The sequence below is a fragment of the Salminus brasiliensis genome, chromosome 13 (assembly GCF_030463535.1).
Source record: "Salminus brasiliensis chromosome 13, fSalBra1.hap2, whole genome shotgun sequence".
NCBI lineage: Eukaryota > Metazoa > Chordata > Actinopteri > Characiformes > Bryconidae > Salminus > Salminus brasiliensis.
Window position 1 is genome coordinate 20,233,295 of NC_132890.1, and position 13,572 is coordinate 20,246,866.

Sequence of the window (13,572 nt, forward strand, 5' to 3'; positions counted from 1 at the left end):
AAAAAAGTCCTATAATGTCCTCTGCTTAACTGAATGGAATTATGAGATGTAGAAATATATGTATTTTTAGTTCATATAATTTGAACTTTGCACCTGCCAAATATTGAGTAGGTTCCACTTGTGCCATCACAACAGATCTGACCATCTGTGGCAGAGACTCAAGAGAACTCGAGTAACCAACTAAGCCCCATAGTTACATTTTCTGCTCCATGAAATACGTTAATGCTTTAGGCATTTGTTTTCCTTACATTACTTTTACTTTTATACTTTAAGTAGTTTTGAAACCAGTACTTTTGCACCTTTAAAAAAAAGGTTAAGTTGATACTTCAACTTCTATAGAAGTCTTTTTAACCCCTAGTATCTACCTGAGGAATGAATGTAAATACTTTTGACACCTTTGCTGATGGTGTCCAGTGGTATCTGGAACACCACGAAATTACATTCGATTTTTTACGTCCTGTAAGTTGTGAGGTGGGGCCTTCATGGATCGCATCAATAAGCCTTAGGTGCCCAAGAACCTGACGCCGGTTCACAGGTTATCCTTTCTTGGAGCACCTTTGCTAGGTATTGACCACTGCCTACTGGGAACACCCACAAGACCTACCTGATGTTTTGGAGATATTCTGACCCAGTTGTCTAGCCATCACAGTTTAGTTCTTGTCAAACGGGGCTCCGATTCTTACACTTGCCTATTTACCTTCTTTTAACACAAACATCACCTTTAAGAACTGACTGTTGACTTGCTGCCTAATATTTCCACCACTCAACCAATGCCACTGTATATTAAGATCTTTTTTTTTACTTCACCAGTGTATTAATTTCATGGCGTGTATGTTGTGTCACAACTTTATGATGAATAATAGAAAAATTACTTTAAAAAGACTTGTATTGTTGGCTTTGTCTGTAAACGATGGCCAAGTCAGTCATGCACTGTGAGTTACCACCAAATAATTAGATGTGTAAAATGATACAGTACAGGCTTGACTTTAGAGGAAAGGAGCTGAGTGAGTCTGTGACTCGTCCAGACCCAGAGATTCCTCTGCAGTCTGTTCCATTGATCACGGTGATATGTCAGCCATATTGTCCACAGATGCTGTAGAGGAATGTTGGCAATGTTTGATGTCATTTCCTGTTCAGCTCAAACACTGCACTCACATTAAAATGTAAAACACATTTCACGCAGCAGGACTGGGTTCTCTGGACTGACAATGGAGCTCCATCCAATACCTTTGGGATGAGTTGGAGTGGCAGAACTAATCATCCAACATCAAAATCTCACCTTACTGATACTCACTTGCTTTCAGGACTCAGACAGCAGTGCATATGATGTTCTAGGTTCTCTGTTAGATGGTAACTGAACAGAACTGAACTCGTAGTTGACGTGTTGAATGTGAAGAAATGGGCAGAGTGAAGACCTGAGCCACTTCGACGGGTTAGATTGTTATGGTCAGGACATCTAATGTTTCTAGATTTTTATTCACCTACTAAGTATTTGAATTCTGTAAAGTTGCATATTAAACATATTAGAATATTTTATTCAGTTGTTCATACATTGCTCAAAATTGTAAATCTTTACATGTACATGAATACTTACATGAATGTAGTATTCTGCAATTTTATATCATTACCACAACACACTGACAGCCAGTGAGTTTTCTTTGTTTACCTTTACCACAGAACATTTTAGTATTCAAATCACTTCCTTTACATAGTTTACAAGGAAAATATTAAAATAAAAGAAGTGGGAAGAAAGTTTCAATAAAACTGAAACAGAAAAACAAATGAGAAACAGAGAAAAAAACAACAATAAAAGTTAAAAAGCTTATGGAATAAAAACACACTAATTCAGGTACAACTGAATTATCTGCCAGTACAATTCCACACTTAACTGCATAAAAGAAACAAGTAAAAGGTCATTTTATTGTCAGCCACAGTGTGGCAGTAGAGCCCTGTAACACAAAGAACTACCACACAAAGAACTTATGAAAATTAAATTATGCATAAATATTTATTAACCTGTGAAGAACGAAAACAATACAAATTCTCATTTCTCCCTTTGATGGACTGGTGCCTTGTCCAGGGGGTACTCCTGCCTTGCACCTTATGATTCTGGGTAACCTCTGGACCCACCACAAGTCTGATCAAGAAGAAGTAGATTCACATTTCATTTTAGGGTCCAGATGACAGCAAAGCAACTTTATCAAATACGATTTCTCTCCAATGTGCTGGTGTGTTTTGAGATGGCGTTGTTAACTAAAATTGTTCTCACACTCTCATCAACTGTGATACAGTTTCTCTCCGGTGTGAATGCACTGGTGTATTTGGAGAGATTTTGTTAACCTTAACTCTTCTCACACTCTGAGCAGTGATGTGGTTTCTCTCCAGTGTGAATGTGCTGGTGTACTTGGAGACTACACTGACTAGTAAACCTCTTTCCACACTCAACGCACTGGTTAGATCCTTTTCCCTGTATTGTATGGTTTTTGCTTGTCAGAGAAGGGCATTGATGTATTGGGTAGCAGGGGATGTTTTCTGAGTACTGGAGCTTATTGACATTATATTCTCACATTTAATCTTTTAACTTTAACAGTCTGTCTCCTTGGTAGAGTTTCTTGATGTGTTTGGGAAAGTAAATCAAAACTATTAAGTAAATCAGGTCAAATGCAACAAAGTTGTGACAAAATTCAGGTATTCATGGGATTTGTTATTACAAGATTCAAATGTAAAAAGCTGTGAAAACTAGTAAAAACAAAAAAAATGTAGAGAATAAGGATTCTATTAATTATGACCTTTAATGTAACTGTGTTGTTTAACACTAAAGTTTGCAACCCACTAGCACTAACTAACAGCCCACTCCAGCACAGTCACAATGATGTAATGTACTAGAGTACATCAAGATATATCAAATTTCTTTTGACATTGTTGTTGCATATAAAGCAAGGTGTTACTGTCATTGTAGGGGTAGATACTGTGATGCTTAAAGTTAGGCTTTGCCTATGATTACAGTTCCCTGCCTGAGCCTCAGCGGAGCCTCATCTCGGTCAATCAGATGCCATTTAGTGTCGAGCTTAATGACTATTAAAACATTTCCACTCAAATTATAAATTAACTTCACCATGCCACTCCAAAGACAAAGACAAAGACAATCACAATATATGTTAGACACAGACGGAATTTGACCTCCACACACAGCGCCCAGGGGGCAGAGAGGGTTCAGGGCCTTGTTCAAGGGCCCAACAGTTTATATGAATAAAATAAAACAAGCACAGCTGTGGCCTGGGAGAGGGCAGTGGAGTTTCCCCAGACAGATACAGGAGACAACCAGCCCGAGCTCAGCCTAGGAATTTCCTAGCCTTTAAACAGGTGGAGTTCATGCTTGGACCACACAAAAGATCTGTAAGCAGAGCAGTTACACAATTTCCTAAACCTACTTACTGCAAACTACTTTTACCAATAGCAACCTTTTTTAAGTCTAATTGAGTTTAAATGAACTTTTAAGAACAAATGATCAATCACAGCAAATCAACCTTTAAAGTATTCTTATCTGATCTGTTATAACAGCTTACTTATTGCTTTGGCAATAAAGTGGGAACACTTAATGGCACCGGGACCAGCTGATTGGCTCCATATTTGTGTAACCTTTGTGCCACTGTGGTTCTTTATATTTCCAGTACAGAAAATGGCGGAGACTGTAATAAGTACAAGAATAGTTGTTCCATTGATCTTTAGTGTGATGACAAGCACATTTTAGTGCACTGTAGCATAATAAAGTTTAGCATACTTGTTTAAGTGGATTCCAACATTACTTGGCATACTACATCTATAAAAGGGGCTTCCTTGTCGTGGTTTGAGACAATTGTGGTTAATGCATGCAGATTACATTTTGCTAACAGATGAATTACAGCCTAGAAGTTGTAGTGTAAAAAAATGGAACAATGGCATAATTATTATGAGCCACACACTTCCAGGTCCTGAATTAACAACACAACAGACAGGACAAACGGGGATTGGTATGGCATGCCGTAGTAGCAATTTGGCCCTGCACTAGAAAAGAGGCCATAGAGGCTACTGGGGAGAGGTTTCTAGCACTTACACCTAATAACCTTTTGTTTCTCTCCTTTTTTCCTGGGTGACAATCAATGTAAGAAAATAAAGAGAACTAGTCAGGCTGTAGATTCACACACAGCCCACAGTGAGCATCTGAAAAAACAACAGATACCAATTAATGGCGTGCTTATGCAAAGTACACCACAAATGTCACAAATGTTTAAATGGATTTAGATGTCTGTCAGGGTTGTCTCTTAGACAGACACTGAATACACCAGCACTAAAAGCTCATGAACTCTCTGTAACTAAACAATTCACATGTGGTTAAAGCACACATTGTCAGAAAAAAGGGTTTTTATATATTTGAATTTAACCATCTGGAAAGTGCAGCAGTTTTTATACAAAGGCTGCATTACGAGATTCAAACCACTAGTCAGACAAACAATACAAAACACAGGATGGCCAGGTTACAGTTTGTTAAAAAGTGCTTAAAAGAGCTGCCAAGTTAAACACTTGATCCAAAGCAAACCACATCTGTTAAACATGGTGGTAGGAATGTTATGTATGGCTGCCAAAGGTACTAGCTCACTCACCAGGTGTACAGAAACATTGTTTAGTTTAATTTCTTTTGGGGGGGGCAAACTCATTGGGCAGTGCTTGTCTAATGTTGTGTTTGTCTTGCTGTACATGTATGTTTTTATTGTCTCAACACGGAGACTAGATAATGTGCTGATATTCATTCAATTCGGAGATAATCTGAGATAAAAGTATGAATGATATTACAATGAAGATTTCCAGCAGAAACTATTTAAGCTCTGGACTGAAGTTGTAATAAGGAGATTTAAAAAAATGTGACCATATTCATCTAATAATTTCTGCCACTGTACTACATCACTGGAACGGAGACCCAGTAGAGCTAACTGTGAGCTTATATTAGGGTTTAAAAATCATGATCCTCATGAAAAACAATGGTTTGTTCATGCCAGCAGTGTGACAGCAATATTGGAAATATCCATTAATCTATTGTCTTTCAAGTGTATCCACAATTCATTGCAAATAATACATCCAATAAACAAAATAGTTTTTTCATAATATATGATTAAAATGCAATTGATACAGAGGAAACATTTTCATCTGTCATTTAAAGAGAATCTAGCACACACATTCAAATTCATTCTGAATCATACTGCATTACTGAGTAGTTCATTTTAATGTACTGTTAGATTCAAAGCAATGATGGCTTTTGCTATGACTTACAGTGTAAACAGTGAGATCGTTTCCAATCAAAACAACATGGTCAGGGACTAACAGCTGGATGTGCTGTGGAGTATTTCACTGTTCAAAGAAATGCGCTCCATACAGAAGCCTTTAGGCTGCACTGCAAGCTCAATAGCAGTCTCAGACATTTGGTATGAGATAATGGGGCGAGTCTAACCAAATCAATGGGCGTGTCTGGTCACGCCTCTTGTATTCAATGCACTAATGCAAATTTGGTTTCAAATTTTACAACATGGCGGATGATTGTGACTTTATTTTTATAGAACAAAGGGCAATGGAACATGGGGCATGTCATCCATGTTTTCTACAGTAATTGATTTATTTAGAGTCCCTTCTTTCAAAGATATTAAAATGTCAACAAGGTCTCTTCTCTACACAGAGAAAAACAAACATTTAGATCATAAAGATTGGTATCTCATAATATGGCCAAAACTGATTCTATTTCTTAACAACAAAAAAATCATTTTAATATCTGGCCTCAGATGAACATGACATGTTCAGCAAAAAAAATAAAGAAATTAAAAATAAAAAAGCTAAATAAATGTATTTGTCTTAAAAATGAATTTCAATCTGGCTGGTGTTTCTATTTTTGTCTTTTGTGAACGCGCTGGTGTGTTTGGAGATGACTCCTTTGTTTAAAACTCATCCTGCACGTTGAACACTGATGCAGTTTAAGTCCTTTGTGAATGCACTGGTGTGTTTGCAGATTACCCTGTCAACTAAAACTCTGCCCATACTGTGAACACTGATATGGTTTCTCTCCAGTCTGAATGCGCTGGTGTGTTCTGAGGTTACCACTCGTTCTAAACCATTCTTACAGTCTGAGCACTGATATGGCTTCTCTCCTGTGTGAATGCGTGTGTCCGGACATTACTGCTGTTATTAAAAGTCTTGCCACATTCTGAGCAGTAATACGGTTTCTCTCCAGTGTGAATGCGCTAATGTTTTTTAAATTCACGACTGTAAAACTTTTTCCACACTCTAAGCAGTGATATGGTTTCTCTCCAGTGTGAATACGCCAGTGCCTTTTGAGGTCACTGCTATCTTTAAAACTCTTCTCACACTCTGGACACTGGTATGGCTTCTATTTTGTGTGAATGCGCTGGTGTATTTTGAGTGTGCCACTAATTCTAAAACTCTGTCCACACTCTGAGCAGTGATACGGTTTCTCTCCAGTGTGAATGTGCTGGGGTGTTTTGAGGGCGCCAGTCCCTCTAAAAGTCTTTCCACACTTTAAACAATGATACGGTTTCACTCCTGTGTGAATACGCTGGTGTCCTTTTAGTGTTCCACTGAGACAGTAATCATGTGTGTGAACACGCTGGTATGTTTGGAGATTACACCGTTGACTGAAACTCCTCCTACACTCTGAGCACTGATATGGTTTAAGTCCTGTGTGAATGCACTGGTGTTTTTAAAGAATACTCTGTTGACTAAAACACACTCCACAATCTGAGCAATGATATGGTTTCTCTCCAGTGTGAATGCGCTGGTGTGTTTTGAAGGCACCACGCCCTCTGAAACTCTTCCCACACTCTTTGAGCACTGATACGGTTTCTCCCCTGTGTAAATACGCTGGTGTGTCTAAGAATACACGGTTTAGTAAAACACTTTCCACATTCTGAGCACTGGTAAGATCTTTTTTTGGGTGCATTTGTACTGGAGCTTATGGACATCATATTCTCACATTCAGTGTCCCAATTTTAACAGTTTGGAAGTCTTTTTGTGGAGGTTTTTTATATGTTTTTGAGAAGTCAATTAGAACTCTGTAGGTCAGTGGGTACCAGCAGAGGGACAAGAACAGGAGGTCATTCTTTTTCTGAAAGAGAAAGCAAATAAAGAGTCAAACAGAAAAAAGGGGTGTTACAGGGTGTTTTGTTGTAACATGGAAATCAAGGAGAGAGGAGACTGAGAGCGGTTCAAGCTGTAGGTTCGTTATTACTGATTATACAATTACACCTTGTACCACTGGGAATTACTTTTCCCACTTCACTGGGAGACACCATTCATTTCCCTGTTGACTCTCAGACTCCCTTGTTAAGTTATGCTTTACTGTGAGCAAGGATGGTCAAAAAGAGGAGCATTCCAAGAGTTGCCAACAGAGACAGAGCAGTGATTGCAGTCAAAACTCATTGAAGAATGCAGATTAGCCAGTTGGTCAGCTGGTCCAGTGTAGCTTTTCTGAATGGTCCACTTCAGATTTGCTGAGCAGTTGGTGCGGCTGCTAACGTGCCGATTCTGTGAACACAGCGAACCGACTCACTTACAGCAGAGGTGGCTATTCACCGCTCCGCAGGCACGAGCGTTTGTGTGTATGTTCACTGTCCTATTCACTAATCTGTGTGTGTGTGTGTGTGTGTGTGTGTGTGTCTATGTGTGTTTACTGACATGGACAGGTTAAACGCGGAAATGTGTTGTACTGCTGTACAATGGCTGTAAAGTGTCTTCATAATCTAAATCTATATCTTAATCTAAACCATCTGTAATATAACGTTTTGCTCATCAGCTGACTGACACATGCCATAAACACAGCACCCTCTCACACAACAGTCACAAAGTTTACTTTCTTTGCCCACGGCTATTAGGATTTGGATTTTACTCCAATAACTCAAATAATACATATAGCCACAAGCAGTGATTTACAGGGTTCAAACGCAATTCGGTAAAACTGGGTGAAATCAGGAATCATAGTAAACTCTGTGGTGATTTAAAAAAAAAAGACCTTATGAAATACATGAGCCACTTTTGAGCAGAAAACCTTAATGTTTTGTGTGGGACACTTGGGATTTGAACGTCCAACCTCTAACGTTACAGACAGCTACTCTACCACAAGGCCACAAGAGCTCACGTGCAAAAAAACATTTGGAAACAGTGGACCAAGCACAGTTCGTGCAATTGATGCGTTATCACCCAAGTAATCAGAAAGCAACTGAACCAGACCATGAAAATCCAAATAAAATTAAAATAAATGTAAAAATCCAAATGAAATTAAAATTAAAATGACACTTAATAATGTAAAATAATAATGTAAACTAAGGTTTACACATAGGAGTCTTTTGCAGAGATGCCCCACAGTAACCATGACAGCAGAGGTGGGGATCAAACCCACACACTTCATATCTTATGCCTCATTTCCGAAGGCAAGTGTTTTATGGTTTTACGTTTTTTTTTTTTTTTTACACAAATGTATTGACCTTACCTTATCAGTATATTATTTTGCAGATATGCTCCAAATTTGGTAACAGCTATACTACAGTCTCTGATAAACTTAAATAGACTGAAATAGAGCAAACAACCAAGCAAGCTAGATGTCCCAAGATGGCAACATAGGTGGGGATCAAACACAAACACACACACACACACACACACACAAGCATTTTATGGCTGAGAAACAAGTGATACATGGGAACACAGTAAATCTTGAGAAATTATAAATGTAGGGTCAAAAAGGAACCAGGTGCCATTTGGACAACTAGTTCTAAACTTTGACATTCCTTTGGCACACTTTATCAGTGTACTATTTTGCAGATATACTCTTAAATTTGGTAACAATTCTACAATTTCTGATAACCTTACAGAACATTGTTCTGAATGACCTGACATGTCCTACTTCATGTGCTGCAGCTATACTGTGCTTAACATGCAACATTTTTAATAACGATTTACTTTTGGACTCCACAGATTGTTTCTAGACCACAACTGAGATAATCTGATAAAACGTCAGACTAGTTAATTTTTTGCATTTTTCATATTTTGGACAACTGCAGAAAAACTAAAACTTTTTTTTGTATTTGCAAAATTGTCAGTCTTAGTGTCATTTTCTGTTCTCCAAAGTTTTAACTCAGAGATGTGATGTGAGGTTAACATAAACACACGCTGTGCTCAATTTCTGTTGAGCAAAACTCGTCACAGGCGAATTCCTACTCTGCGTCGTCTGAACGCTGCTTTCTACGCTGAACGCGTTCACTGCTGAGCTCCTTATTTCGTCTGTAAAAATCAGACTTGGAGTGAAAGTGCCTTAAGGCTTATTTCAATCGTTTAATTCCAGGAACACCTTTTCTTTACCGTTGTAATTATCTGACTGCCTGTTATTTACTCGGTTAAGCTCACACACTCCAGCCTGAGAGCTCGCAGGAGTTGCACTGAGAGACTGCAGAGGTCCTTCGACATAGCCATGTGCTAACTAGCTGAAACTACACACAGAGAAAACCTTTCTTAAAGCATAGCTTTCAGGTTTTACCAGACACATCTTAATTGTTTAAAACAAACATGAGCTAGCCTACTCAGTTCACAGGAAATGGAAATTGGAACTACGTCACGGCTCAATTCTACGTTTAAATGGTAAGGATTTGTGAGATGGGGTTCACTGTCACTGCTTTGCTTTCACACAGAAAAGTGCCATACGAACCATTGATCGTTTGTCACCCTTCTGAGTGCTTGATTGATTGGTTGATTTAAAATAGTTGGGCTTAGGATCATCCGTTTATTGTTTTTCATTATTTACTTTGGAACAGATCTCCACATCGACGGGTGTTTTCCACAGTAGCATGTCGACCCTCCTCCGCTGGAGGTGCAAACAGCTCTTCTCTTTGAGGGGCAGGACTTTATCTGAACAGAAGCCATGTTGAGTATTATGGTAGCTAGCTTATATTCATATTTCAACCACTGGTCTCCTGAACTTGATACGTGGACAGTAATATGGCTCTATTTGCACCACAATTGGTGAGCCTTACAGTATCGGCAGTTATGTTGGATAGCTAGCTAGCTGCCTTAACGAACCTCCACTTAGTTGGTCCTGGTTATTATTATCATTGAAGAGCAATGTCTCATTTGTTGTGGGACTACTTTTTGGCGGACGGAATTGACAGTAAAGCATATTTAGTATGATAAAAAACTAACAGCAGTGTTTTGTTTGATTAACTAAATGCATTATTCATTAGCATACATAGTGTGTTCTTCACATAAGTAATAGTTAAATGTATACTCTGGCAGCAAAATGCACGTAAAGTATGTGCTGCACTAGAGTTGAGTTTCAGCAAGGGACAAAAGGAAAGAAACAAAGGAAAACTACTGTATTTAAATATTTTTATATATTTTCTTATCAAATTATTCTAAACAAAGCTCAGCTGAACAGAATACTTGTTTTGAGTTATATGCTTTCTTTTGTCCTTGTATTCAGCAAAAAGATGATGATGCCGCTACAGGTCTATAAGAAGTCTATGATAAGATGAGAAGACACCGGCGTCTTTATCAGATTCCCCGTGCCGCCTTAAATGGCGCTGCAGTTATACTCTGTCGCCTGCAGATGGCGCCTTCACACCGGGAAAGGTGCATGGAAGTAAAAACGCTGCGCAATCGGCCTGAACAACAAAACACGCAGAGCTAAAGTACAAATTTAATTCAGTGGCTTTTCCCTCAGTATAGATAAACTGAGACTAGGGGAATTATTAATGCTAATTTCTGTTGGTGAGGTTGAGAGTTTGTTGTATTTACAGGAGGACAGGACCATGATCTCTCCCATGTGTGGAAATCTGCAGAGAGGACATATTAAGAACCACATCTGTAAACACCTGCGCTTGAAAACACTTTTGCGCACTGGATCCTGGAAAGTATCCTTTCATATCTGTTCTTTTATTGAACCTCAGCAGGAATGTAAACTGCCGCGTTACCTGCTTTGTATTCACGCATGGCTTTCTGCAGCAGGTTGTGTTTATGGTTAAATAGTGTTATGGTTCTGTTGCAGTATTCACTAGTGTACTGTAACGTTTCTGAATGGGTTCCAGAAAAGGAAAATGCCTTCTCCTACATCAGTGTGTCTCTAGATACTTTGTTCCAGACCTTTCTGGTTCTTTTTATCCTTCTGAACGCTGTTGTGCTGGTGGTCCAGGCAGGTGAGATCACGAGGACCTTTGTGTACAGATGATCTATGAGAAGGAGATTTTCTGTCCTTCCAGAGATCATAAGTGCTTTTATTGAAAGAACAACTGCTGGTTTTGTGGTGATTCTTCGCCAATCCTCAAATTCTCAAAGCTTTTTGTCAGAATCAGGTCTTTGCGGATCACCATTTTGATAATTTAAGTTTAAAGGTTTGGTGTAGAACATAAATACAGCTTATTTGGTAAATAAAAACATGTTATTAGGAGGACTGAGAGTACGTTTTCGCTCTTGTGGGCGTTACTATTTTTGAAGATTACACTCTCTCAGATGCTGGAAATCTTGCATATAAGGACAGTTTCAGGGGAGTACAGTGTCATACAACTACTACTGAATGACAGCTTTGGCAAAGTGTGACTGATTGTTAACTCTGTGTGGCTACAGACCCGATTGTGTTCAGTAATCTGTGGCAGTGTCTAATTTTAGAGGGTTTTGCTACAACATAGTCTGGCAGATGGGCTTAAAACTAAGACACATCATATTTAATATAAGGATAGCAATGCTATTCTACTATATTTTGCTAAACAGAAACCTTAGCAATGCACTCTCCACCCTCATTATATTGTTCACTGGGGATAATTGGCATGCCTTTTTGAAAGACACCTGGAAGGTTCCCGAGCTGCAAACCACTGCATCAACCTGTTCATCATACTCAATTTAGCATATTTCCTCTTTCTGCTGCCAGTGTGAGAGGGGTGGCTGCCTTAAATACATGCATTGATGGAGATGCAGGAGATTGAGGATCAGGAGGTACAGCACATGGTGTGGCCCAGAGAATTCCTCACCACCTGGAGCTAATGGAGAATCTGCAGCAATATCTAGACATGTGAAAGCAGATGCAGAAACTAGAAGGTATGTCAGAGCACTGTGGGAATTATAAAGAAGCTGCAGTTGATTTCACAGATGGTGTATGGATGTTAGAAAAGGAAACCTAATCTACTGTACGTCTGTGTCTTCCAGTTCATTTGCACAATTCCTGAGACACCCCTGCAAAAAACAACTGCCTGGCCAGCTCAAGCTGGTTGAGGTGGTTGAACAGCTTAGCTCTTGACCAGCATAGGGTATGTTTTTGTTTGAGTTGAGTGATGGTTTAGCTGGTCTACAAGCATAAATAACCTGACCATGCTGCTTGACCAAGCTTCTTGACCAGCATGGCTACACTGTTCACCCTCACCAAGTACATAACTGAACATCTAGGGCTTAAATGTGTTTATCACTTACCCCTGAGACTAGGGCCATGGGAGGCAACAGGTGGGTCCTATCAAAAAACACAATTGGCTCATTTGATAAGGTGATATCTCCTCTGAAATTCAGAAATGTAGCTAGTCTCTTAGAGCTACTTAAATCTCCCATGCAACAGTACTCTAATGCTATTCCACTCCTTATCAGAGTACCCAAGTTGGCTCAAAGTTTCTAAAATGAGCTATGAAACATTGCAGGCTAATAAATTAATTTCATTCATGTCAGCTTTATTGTCAAAACAAATATGTACAGAACATACACAGGATTGAAATTACGTTACACTCAGACCCATGGTGCAAGAATAAACATTAAATAAGTGTTTGCATGAATAAGATAGTTGTACTTATAAAGTGTATAGATAAAGGTCCCTTAAAAGACAAAAAGTAAAGTGACATTTGCAGATTATTACAAATCTGGGCATGTTCAGTGCAGATATAAACAGTAGAGCAAACTGGAGCAAGTAACATGTACATAACCAGTTCTTGATAAGGCAGAGTTAAGTGTTACATTTGTGTGTTTGTGTGCAGAATCCAAAATTTGTACGTGAAGGGGTGAAAGGGAGGGCAGGGCAGGGAGAGAGTTGAGCATCCTGACTGCCTGGTCGACCAAGGTGTCCCTCAGTCTGCTAGTTCTAGCCTGGAGACTCCGCAGTCTCTTCCCTGATGGCAGCAGGCTAAAGAAGCTGTGTAGTGGGTGGGGTGCATGGATAGCAGGGCTGGTCCATTTTTTACTTTGTAGGCCAACATCAGGGTTTTAAATCTGATGCTGGCAGCTACAGGAAGCCAGTGAAGGGAACACAGTAGAGGAGTTCCCTGGCTGAATGCTGCTGCATTCTGGATTAGTTAAGTTGATGGACCTGATGGTGCTGCAGTAATCAAGTCCTAAAGTGACCAGAGGCTGCTCTTGGTGGCCTAGGAAGGGTCAAATTCCCCAGATGTTGTAAGGGGGAAATCTGCATGACAGATTTGCAACATGACTTGAGAACGATAACTGATCATCCATGACTACATCAAGGCTTTGTGTCTCTGTAGATGGTGTGACGGGTGAGTTTTCAAAGGAGATGGCTAGGTC